Below are 12,831 nucleotides of genomic sequence, written 5' to 3' on the forward strand. Positions count from 1 at the left end.
ACACACACACACACACACACACACACACACACACACACACACACACACACATTTGTTCTTCCATTCTCATAGGGACTTTGGATTGACTTCCATTCATTTACCGGTCATTTCTACAGCCTAACCCTGACCCCTTACCCTAAACCTAAGCACCCCAGAACATGCCTAACCTAAACCTAGCCCTACCCCATGACCCACCAACTGTGCTTTCCCCAATGGGGACCGGGCTTTTGTAATAAGGGATCGTGGGTCCTCACAAGGCTGTGTGTACCAGGGAAATGGTCAAAAATTGTTTCCACCAGGTAACAAAAACACGTGCACACTTCCAAACATAATGCTRATTTACAATCAAGAGTTAGACCTCATAGTTAATATTAAAGAAATTTAATAGCCTTCATTTGTGGAGAGACTCATTTTGTGTTTTGTAATTTGAAGAACCGTTGTTTTGAATAAAACAGCATGCATGGAATACCAATAAACAAATTAATAAATCWAACTGTTGATGCAGATATTGGAAGTTTTTCTAAAGCTTTACTGGCTAAACAACACTATAGTTTTCTGAGAGCTGTCCAAAACTGAAAAAAGGGCAACATATCTGACACAGATCCARCATATCTGAAGGAGTGTTTACTGAAGAACTGTTTGGTGCAATTGGCAGCACCAACCTGCCCTAACAAAAACAAAGCATTTGTCAATATGTTTATCTATGACGGCTGAAGGTTTGGTTGGAAAGAAAAGTTAATCATTATGACTTGCTCTTTTTGGCTCTTGTAAAGAGCTTTGATCGGCATCAGGTGGTCCAGTTACTCATCTTTGTCCATAAAACCCAAGAGAAACCAGMAACATTGCAGGCAACAAAAGAAAAGACAGATAAGTGATTTGTTTAGAAGTAAATGACTTCACAAAAYGACAAGTTGGCGTGTGTTACAACTGATGGATGGATGTTTAAACCTAAAAGGGAAAAGTCTTTTGAAACAAATGTAGTTTAATGAAAGTGACGAAAATAAACCCACAACAGAAAGGTGCTATATTGTGTAATAAAAGTTGTAAAAAATACCTAGAAAAGATACAGTTATCTTACTCATAAAAATGTAGTACAATTAAACAACTTCAGCTTTGCTATAAAATACAATAAAAACACATTTTAAGGTGTGAGCGCTGAGTTTACAACAAGACATTTCATGTTCAAATGAAGGAAACCTAAGCTCTGGTCAACTCTTCCCGTGGCCAAGAGCACAGAATGTTACTCTGAAAGAAGGGAAATTTCCTGCAGATATCTGGAAGATTTGCTCAAATCACAGTTGGAAATCATTATCAATAAGTTGCAAGCATTTGCTTGATGTGTACACTACATGGCAATGTAACTGGGCAAACTGCACCGTATGAGCTGCATCCAGTTGGTGGAATAACATGATGAATAACATTTCCAAACACAGGAATTTCTTGTTTCTTTCATTTCTCTGTCCTCCCCTCTGTCCTTTCCCTCTGTGTTTCTAACCCCCCACATTTCTCTCTGTGTGTAATGTTTGTTTGTTTCATTGGTGTGGTGCCTTTAAGAGAGCAGCGTGCCTGCTACTCCGGGTCTAATGTCATTACTCTGTACAAACTTGGTGTGACAGAGGCAGGAGGCRCCCACAGATTGATGACATTTTATTGTTATTGCAGTGCCACTATTAACTGTTCACCACTCCTGCTTCTGCTGCTGAGGGCTCCTACCTAGAGAGGGAGAGGAAAAGAAAGAGAGAGAGACAACACAAAAACAGCAAATTGAAAACATCGTAACTGTGATACAGAAAAAAATGATTAATTTATGTATAAAATTGCTATTTTGATGTTATATTTTCTGTTGTGTATTTTCACACCGCCATGTTCCAATCCGCCACAAAGATTTGATGTACATTGCTCTGCACAAAGACAAATATTTAATTTGTGTAGCACGCTTGCTTTCATAAATGTGTTTGTGTTTTAAAGCATGGTGGTCAAAGTCACTACTGTAGCTCTAGTTGATTAAAATTCAGAAACCAAACCATTCCACACGCTAATAAACAGATGAATAGTGAGAGAGTGCTGTGGCTTTGGAATGTGAGTAACAAGAAAAATTAAAATGCTGAATGAGATATTTACTTTGAATTACTTGTGATGCAAATGCTATGCACTTAGGGGTTCATAACAACAGAATCGTTTATTTTTAAAACATACATGAATGATAATTTATTTATTAAATGTTTGTTTCTCAAACTTGAGGCGTTGGACGCTCTTTGCTGCTCAAAACGCATTCGGTGTGAACGTACCATAAGAATGTTTATATGAGCCAGACCGGCTCATTGTCTCATTGTGTTCCACTGAAGGCAATAACATTTTTTGCTTGTTTAACTGGTTGTCATGTTAGCAAAATATTCATGATCACTGGGTGGATTTTATTGAAACTCCTACAAAGTAATGATTAGGCATTTCTGCATTGTAGCCCGGTTCTCTCTGGGTTCAAACCTGGTTTGAACATTTGCGCATTGGCATATATGGGTCACCCCTAGCCCAATTTCTGGAACCACAAGGCCATGCAGCCCAGCCCAATTTGAAATCAGCTACTGTTGCCTACTGATTGGTTCACAGACTGGGTGTCACATCACAKCGATGTGATTAACTTTACTTAATTTGGTTGAAATGACTCATGAGTTCAACTGTACAACAGCTGTAGCAAGCTACCAAGAAAAAAAAAAAAAAGCTAACCTTAGATACTATTAGCTTACCGTCCTCTATTGTCTTGCTCTCTCGTTTTCAGAGTCACACTGTTGGATGTTCCGGTACAGTCTGTTGTGTCGCAATTTAACAAGATTTATGCTGTCAACTCAAATGGCTGAGTGAATGTCTCAGGCAGCAGAAACCCAATGTGGACAAGGGAGGGACAGGAGGAACCATCATGGAAAGATAAACCCATCGTCTACAGACTTACAAAGTGTCGTGGAGAAGATTGAACTGTGGAACACAGATTCACTGAACATGGCAGCACAAGGAGAGGCACTCAGCACACAAGTGATRGAGGCCAGGGTCCACCACCCCATACAGGACCCAAGATACAGGCTGAGCAAAGATGCCCCTGAGACAGTACAGCACACAATAGCGGCTTGTAGCAGGCAAAGCACACACATGGAACTCCATAACCAAACTCCAGATAGACAGATTTCTAAAACAGGCATTCATGGTAATGAGAGACAGCAAAGAGCTACAGTACCAAAAGGTCAAGAACATAAAAATGGCCAAAGTAAGACAAAAAAGGTCAGTCTTGGCTGGAAATATTGGAACATATAACTGGTCTTAAATATTATTGAATCCAAAGCAAACGTAGTTTGTCCATATATAGCAGAGCAAATCTTTGACCCTTTTCCACAAATCACATGACGTGAGCCCCCCTTGTATAGTATGAAATGAGTATAAACAACAAGTGGAAATGTCTTGAGAAGGCCCTCTTCATGTTGAGGCTATAGTAACATAGGTCTATTATTTTTCACACTGTGATGTCCCCTGCTTCAGGTAAACAGTCCAGGGTCTTATTTCAGACTAACATGAATTGTTCAATTCAAATTTAATTTGCCATGCTCAGCACTACTCTGAACTGCTGTCTTACATCCCCAATCTGATCTTCAGCTATGCACATGACCCGCATTATATCTCTGTCTAATGCATTGTCTAATACTTTAGTATTTATTCTGTTTCCACTATAGTCCTTTGCAGTTATTACTTTTTTTACTCATTATTATTATTTGTTGTATTTTCCCCATGTAATCTCTGTCTTTTCTGTTCTTATCTTTCGTAGATTATTTTTCTGTGCTGCGACAACAAACCAATTTCCTCACAGGGATCCTTAAAGTCTGATCTTATCTAATCAAATTTGGGTTTATTTGCTGTGGAAAATGCAAAAGTTTTGTAAAAGCAGTGGATGCCCTCGGTGAAAATTACCTGCAAGTTTCCATTTATTCTCTGGTCTCAAGACAATACTGTATTGGCCATGTGTTTCAGTCAAGAGAGGTTTGACTGGTGACTAACTGTCATGTGGGTTATTCTACATGGAGCTTATATAAATGATGCTGAGAAGTTACATAGTTTTCGACTGTAGCCCATGAGTAGGATTCAGCAGCAGGAAAGACAAATGAACAAAGAGAGATGACCGGAGACACGGTTTGGTGTAGGCCAGGGAGCGACTTGATGGGATTTTAGAAATCTATGAGGCTGATGATAAATGTCTGAAACAAGTTTGCCTGCCCATTGAAAAGCCATTTGTTTTCATTAGCTGGCAATGCATGGGTAAGTTTATAGTGGGGACATGGTGTGAGTGGTTAAAACTTAAGCTGAGAACTGTCTTAGTGCCACAGACCTAGCTAAAGAAATTTGCCTAATAGTGCTGTTTTTAAATAATTTGCCAGCAGTGCTGAAGGTTCAGTTTGTAGCCTGAAATGACCTGTGTTTAATGTATAGAAGCCTGTTGGTAATGGTGTGCTCTCTGTCTGAGCTGTCACTAACAATCAATACAAACAAAACAGGACTATGTACATTGTTGACTCAGTGGAAGAGCGGTTTTATTTTGGTCCTGAAGATTGGTAGTTCGATATGCAGCCCTTCCATGTTTCGATATGCTTATCAATAAAATACTGAGAGGGAAAACTAGTGTATGAGCAAATGAGAAACACTCTTACCCTTTTAGAATTTAGATAAGGTTGAAAAGAACTATGCAGATTGTTCACTATTTTATTGACTTCACCATCTGTCTCAGAGATTTTAAAGTAACAACCTAATTAATGTATAAACACATACACATATGAAATAAAGTGCAGTAAAGAACTGAACTATTTTTAGGTAATGATTAGTTTGGATAAAATCTGTCATTACAGTGGCTTTCAGTGTAACGTTTGACTAAGGTTAAATTTTCAATTTCTTGGACAATTTTTTTGGATTTGACYATTTCTCGAAAGCAAGAGTTGAAACATTTAATGCAAGCAATCCAATGTTCTGAGGTATGGAGGACTGAAACTGACATGATTAAAAATAAAAGCAGAAATGTATAAATGGTCCAATAAATAAACAAATAAATAAATACACATAAAATGCATCACAGGAAGTCTATTTGCAGCTTTCCTTAATAACTCAGAGACTGGCCAATATTCCGATCCCTCCAAAACTACACTTCGGTTGTTAAACTGAAGAAGTGCAGGCATGCACAATCAATTTGCACATGGATCCTGCTCCTTCCTATCTAGACTTGTAGGGGAAAAAATATTAAAAATTTAAGAGATACAAATGCATCTACAAGGAAAAAACAAAAAATATATTTAAAAACAATAAAATTTTAAATTTTGCTCTAGAATGTATTATTTGTTGGATCTAAACTGGAAAAATAAATATGAAGTTCAACMAATTTATAAAATATGAGGTAAAGTTCTTTTAAAAAATGAATTTCATTTTAAGTGTAATTATTTATTGAGCCATTTATGTATTTCTGCTTCTATTTTTAATCATGTTAGTTTTGGTCCTCCATAGAGAGAGGGGGTAATTAATTAAAATGAATTTGCTTTGACACTACAAGGTGTTTCTTAGTTCACTTTATTCACTGAAAATACTCTTTAAATTTTTTATTACATTCAACAGAATGTATTTTGGCTAATTGTTTTAATTATTTAAAAATTGTTAAAGCCTTTTAACAATATTTTCAATAAAATGCTATACTGTATATATTTACATATATAACATAAATTAAAATGTAAATTGAGTAGAAAAAGGTGAACAGAAGAGGACTCAAACATAAATCAATTTTTTTTTGTGTGACCGCCCTTTGCCTGCTGAACAACATCAATTCTTAGTATGCACACTTAAAGTGAGGTTTTTTGAAGGATTATAGTCAGGTGTATGATTAACCAAAAACACCAGGTGCTAATGAGCATTATTTCTATAAGTAGGTTGAAACAGTGATTAACTGAAACAGAAACAGCTGTGTATGAGATTTAAAACTGGGTGAGGAAAAGACAAACTACAAATAAGATGAGTTTGTGGAAGATGGTTTCATGTAATCAGTCTAATGTCAGGACACAAGGTAGTTATTCTGGTGTCTCCCGTATTTTAAAAGAGATTGGGGTCCTGACCAAAACACAGCCTTTATAATACTAAACCTAATGTGACCCATCACAACAAATCAGGGACTAAGGCGTTTTTGGTCAAACTATACCAAGCACACTTTCAGATTCTTAGTTACATTTTGATACCTAGATCATCAAGATGTTAGTCAGAATAAGCTTAGACCAAACTTGAGCTCTGTGACTGAATAACAATCCTGCTTCGGGAGTCAATAGCTAAATTAACCTGAACGATCTGTTTTTTTATGCACTGAAAAAGTGAATTATTTTCAAACCGAAGCTAATTTTTGAGTGCGTATGTTCAAGACATGTATGCTTTCATGCTAAATTATTTCACATCATCATACGATAACATGCAGAAATGTTTTTCACCTTATTTTGTTGTCATTAAAGATTGGCCTTTTCATCTCTAAGAGGTTTTGTTCATGTGGAGCTGAGAGTGACCAGAATCAATAAGAGAGAAAAATAGGAAAATGACATAGCCCTCTCCAGATTAAAGATCTAATCTCCAATATCCATTTACAGCTCAGGGCCACTAAAGCAGCAACGCCTGCATCCCAGTTACAGCAACAACACAGATCTCATGGGAAAACCGCAATTCACATTTATCCTTCCACTCTCTTTAGAATCATACTGGCAATTCTGAGACATGCACTTTTGCTGCTGCAGCTTTTACATTATATATATATATATATATATATATATCATTATTTTCTGAGCTCTCATTTCTTTCTCATAATGAAAGGAATAGAATTTGACTTGAGTGTGGATTTGCCTTTGACATAAAGTCCTCTTTTTGACAAAGCTTCAGCTTAAATATGATGACAATTTAATGCCATCGGTATAGTAGACCAACTTACTGTATTTTATTTCTTTTCATTTCATTTGTGCTTCTCTTTACTCGTCTGAGCACTGAAGTTGAATATCGGCGTACCACAGGCTCTCTGGGACACATTAACAAACACTGACATGGATGGATTAAAACCAAACAACATTCTAGGCCAAGTCTTTTTACTTGCAATTTGGTGTCTTTTTTTAATCTCTAATTTCTCTCTTCCCTCTCTTCCTTCTTTATCCTTCTCGTTTTTTTTTTCTTTTTAAGAGAGACGCCTTTATAGTTTCTGTCTGCTCTTATCAGTCCTGGCATGGAGCACTCGCCTCTGCCACTGTCCTCATGTTCTCTGCAAGCTCCCACTTTTGTGTTGCTTAATGAACTCTGACCAAAATTAGACATACTTTTCAACTTTTAAACTGAAGGAACCCCTTCAATGGTTCCTTTGTGATGTGCTGCCATCGCTGTGAAGGGGAGAGTGTGTGGTTGAACTTCAGTGTGCGTGTGTCAAAAAGCAGAGGAATGCAACTCTGTTTTATAGTAGACATGAGCATTGTAAGTTTAAGCTACACTCAACCCTTCAGTATTAAACACTCTTTCCTTTATGCAAACACACACTGACATACATTATTGATCCTCTTCACTCAGAAGTGAGATTCTTATTAATTTTCTCATATCTGCTCTGCCTGACCTTGACTATAAAAACTCATTTGTGTAAAGGAGGATGTTGGCACACTTTTCTAAAGTCTGAGTAATTTGGGTTTAATACATCCCCATTTGTAAATCTAAATGCTGTTCTATGGTTCAAAGTAGGGATGCACCGATACTAATATACTTGTTCAAAATGCCCCGATACCCTGTACCAATCCCGTTGTGTGTGTGTGTGTGTGTGTGTGTGTGTGTGTGTGTGTGTGTGTGTGTGTGTGTGGACGTTCACATTTCAAATGCAACCTCCAGTGTGAACACTTTATGCAGTTAATGTGACACGCGTGCGTAGAAGATGATATGACGTCACATTCAGCTCACTGTTTACAGGAGCGTACAGGTGTATGCTACATGTTGGCATGTTAATTCTGAAGTTGTTGTGCAATCAGAGCCGGTTAAATATTTATCTGACATGCTTGTTTTGTACACTGTTTACATTATAACATGTCTTTGGTCAGCCACTCTGGTGAGGCGCGTATTTATGGAACGAAAACGAAGCAACGTGTTCTAAGCAAAACGAACTACAATATCCATCGACTTTATCAGCACGGTCTTACACCATCACTATCATATGTTTCTGTAGCCTGGCCATTGACTTCCTATGCAGTTCCACTCAATTCTACTTTCCCTTCACTGCTCCGTCTGTGATTTCTCCCATAGACAAAGGTTTCTTCGGGAGCATTTCATTCGGGCCAGTCAGAGAACAGAACGTTGATTTTCTGCACAGTGTCTGCTTGTGGTTTATTTTACCTGGGCCAATCAGCAAAAAGAAGGCGGAGTTTTGAATGACGTTGATTTTCTGTGGTGTCTGCTAGTTAGTTTAGTATACGGCAGTGGAGGAAGTGAAGCCAGTCCATGCTGATAAGACTTCCAAATTAAAATAAATCTGTCTGACAAAGCAGCAGCTCTCATTTACAGTCGTCTCGTTCGGCTCGGTACTTCTCTCCTCTCAGTAGGGTTGTTTACAGTGCGCATGATTTCCGGTTACCTTCTTAGCTTAGCCTCCTTCACAGTGGAGCTGGCACTCATACGTCGCAGCCAACCAATCCAATCATTTTAAACTTCAGCAGAGGCCACGCCTCCAGCAAGAATCACTTCTCTATAGCCACAAGTCCAGACCCTCTGGACGAAGCAAAGTGAAGGACAAGGGTCTGGTTTTTACCAGGCTAATGTTTCTGTGGATTCTCAGTCATCCAGGACATGGAAAACTAAAAGAAACAAGATAAAGCAACTGGACTTCTGTTGAAGTGGTGCACAAGATATAAATTGCATGACTCGAGGTTAGTATCATCATTACTTGGATTAATCTGGACACCCCACCTAACAGAAAGAAAGTCTGATGAAATGTGACACGACCATGTAGACTAAGGTTCACTTTGACAAATATCAGACATGTCTCTGATTTAGTACCAGGTTCTAATAAAAAAAAAGTGTTCATATCATCATTGTGTCCTGTTTAATTTCTAACTCAGTATCGTTGTATCGAGTACCCAAACTGAAGTTATCGTACTCGGTTTGAGAAAAACTGGTGTCTGTGAATTCCTAGTTCAAAACTAAAATGATCACCATGCACTGTTAGAAAGCAAAAGCGTATATCAACATGGTATACACATTCTAAGATGTGGAAAGCATAGGGGATTCTGCCAAATTTGGAAAATAACCTTTGGTGTAAAAGCAACCATGACACCTCTATACTCAGTTCTCACCAAACAAGGCAGATTTTTTTCTCTGCTATGTTCTGCGTGTTGAATATCCCCTCACCACTTTCTATARACCTTGAGCAGGCATAAATCGTTGGGCCACACCAAAATGCAGCTACRGGTAGTACACCTGCACTAGGTTGTTTCTTTGACCTTGTCATGATTGTGGTCTAGGCTTGAAGCCACAATCACGACGCAACTTCAGTTTTCTGTTGACCTAAACATGCTGATGTGAGTGGGCCCTGTGTCATGGTTATACTGCTGCCACACTCTACCACACAGATAAACAAATGGAACATTGCTATGCATGTTTTGAACATCTGAATATTCAAGAACTATACAATTTTATTTATTTATTTTTTGTTGCCATTGTTGAGCATGAGTTTTTTTTAATTTATTCATTTCATTTCGTTTATAAACAAAACAAATTCTACATAAAAAATACAAATCAAAAATAAAATGAAAGGCAGCAGAAAGAAGAAAGAATCTTTTTTTTGTTTGAGTTTATTTTATATTGAAACATGCTTACACACACACAACTATTTGTCATAAACCAGAAATTCATTTCACTTAAATGTACAAAGATTCTGCTTAACAACACATTTCTGTGTTGTTTCAGATTATCTTCTAATTTTCATCCTTAAACGTACTGCCACAGCTGTGCGCCATTGTTTCCATTCTTACACTTTTTGCTGTCTCCTTTCCCTTGTGGCTGTCCTCACATCTTCAGAAGGACAGAAAGGAGAAGAATGAGTAGAAAAGCCAAAGGGAGGTAGAGGAGGGTTATAAATCAAGGTAAACAGTGGCTGTTTAACCCCTGCTAGGATGTTATTTCCAACAGAGCAGCAACATGCTGGCTTCCCTTTTCGGAAACCCGTCTGTAYATTGCACTAGCTAACATACACACCACTGTGTTGTTTATGCATGCACACATACACACACACACAGGCACACTTACCTCCCTACCTGCATTTCTCTAAGTGCCTGACATGTTGCCATTAAGGCAGGTTAGAGGAAGTGTAGTGACAAAATTACAGCTGCACTGAGAATGTTGGCCACCAAAACATACATTCATCTTGAGAGAAATACTGTAAGTCCTAATACTAAAACACGTTTACCCACTAAACATCAATTATCAGACACAGTTGTAGAATATAGTGTATTGTATTTCACTGCATTTTATTTTTGTTGAAATATAGACATAATTTTAACATCAAAACCTGTCGTGTCACACTACAGTGTCATGTAGCCGTAAAAGCATTCAAAATAATTGATTTTTCCAAGTTTTTTTGTTTGAAATTGTTTGTGTACGTGTCTCATTTATGATAAAAAGTAGCCACTAAATATACATCATGCACCACCAAAGATTTGCCTCAAGCTGTAACAAATTAGCAAAATGTACAGAATCATGTTTTGTTTACATTCGGACATTGATGAACACACTTTGGACAGTCTCACAGTGTGACTGATATTGTGTAAGTAAAATAATCCCCAGCTGTAAACAGAGTTGAACAGAACAATATGTCAATTAAATCAAAATTAGAAATCGGAGTAGACATCCAGCTTTATGCTCTCATTCTGAAAATAAACAGCAACTAAAAACTAAAGGGACAAGAGTCGACAAAACTAAAGCAAGTTTGAGGGAGGAAATATAGCATTAAAGCAAAATCAATACAAATAAGCTGTTCTTAAATATTTAAAATTACAAAGGAAAGGCACATATTCTATTTTTTATCACAATTTATATGAAAACCCTGATGAGTTTGTTACATTAAACCCCAAACAGTCATTTATTGATTTAGAAATTGTGTTAACATAGAAATTCAAATGAAACACATTGAAAATTGTGTATTTTGACAGCTAATATGAGTTTAATGCAATAACTATTTGGGGCAAAACTGCTTTCACCTCTTATTTCAGTGTTCCTGTTTTGTACTTTTCTGATCGCATTAATCTAATCCAGGCTTCAGGGAGGTTTGTGTCTGTCCCAGGTGTTAGCCAGCAGTGGGTGAAGTAAATGCTGGTCACAGGTCCATCAATTAGACATAATGCACATTTAAAGGCTACAATTATAATATGCATGTTGTTGAGGTGTGGTGATAACGCACAAGCACAGGTAAAACATGCAAACTTTATATGAGACAAGATCAAACTGGTGTTTGAATTATGCCACTGATGTGACGACTAACTATGGCACCACTGCAYAGCCTGAAATCTTATGGTTTCTGCTAGTAACAGTTTGGCCATAACAGGGGAGGGTAAAAAAGGTCAATTATTATTTTGTTAAGATACAAATGTAAATTTTATTAATTTCTTTAGCATACAATTTCTGTATCATATTCAGTGGTATGATGAACCCAAAAGTTCAATTTAAAAAAATATTAACCCCACAAAAATCCTAAATAGCTAGGGCAAGTAACTAAAAAAAATGAATTACTGCAACATACATCATCTCACGGCTTTAAAAGCAATAAACTGGGGGTTAAAACCAGGAGAAAATCAGGAGGATATATACTTGTCAGGCTGATTACAAACTGAGTACAGCTGTGTGATTACAGATAGACAGCAGGTGTGAGAAGCAGAGTAGTGAATGGAAAACGAACTAAACTAAGGACATTATGACAAAAAAATCAGGGAAAAATCCACACTGGACAAATACAGTAAAATGTAAAATACYAATAGAGACATAATGGGAAAGATCTAATCAACCCCAAATAGTAATTAACAAACAAATAAACAAAAATCATGTCTGTGTGGTTTGACAAATTTAAGCGAAACCATGCTTGAGTTGTTTGACTGAACCAAATAAATGTGTAGCGCAAATATTAGTGATTTATATTAATACAGAAACACCTGTTTGTGTTTTCTAAAATGCTAACCCCTTGCCCCTCACAAAGATTTACAAACAGAACATTTCTGCAAATTTTGGCGCAGATGAGAATGTGGACTTGGTGACGCCAGCATAATAAATATCAAGAAAGATCAGTGATGGTTTGAAAATCTGAGTTGTAAATGACTCAGATGAAACTGAATTTMCACTTGAGAAGAAATCAGCACTAATTGTAGACATGATTTGATGTTTCCAGTGTGTTAAATACTAATGTTTAAATGTTCTWACTTGACACTTGACTGTTTTCATTTGTATGTTTTTACTTTAAAAAGCTAMATTTGCAGAAGACTGGATTACTTTTGTTGAATAAGCTGCATTAACATTTTATTAGCTCATTTATTTTGGCTTTAGTGCTTTGTTAGATAACTGCATTTATTTTCCCAAATGTAAATGACTTAAGAGTCTGCTGGCTCACTTATTATTTTCTCTTATTTTCTCTAATTAGTGTTAGCATCTGACAAATTTTTGCCCATTTTGATACTGTCATTTGTTTAATAAAAATTATGACATTAAAATAAATGGAACCGCAAACAAATGTTGGCCACTGGTGCCCAAGAAACCTCCTGTGAATAGTTAGAAGGGAGATTT

Source organism: Austrofundulus limnaeus, unplaced genomic scaffold, assembly GCF_001266775.1.
Source record: "Austrofundulus limnaeus strain Quisiro unplaced genomic scaffold, Austrofundulus_limnaeus-1.0 Scaffold1736, whole genome shotgun sequence".
NCBI lineage: Eukaryota > Metazoa > Chordata > Actinopteri > Cyprinodontiformes > Rivulidae > Austrofundulus > Austrofundulus limnaeus.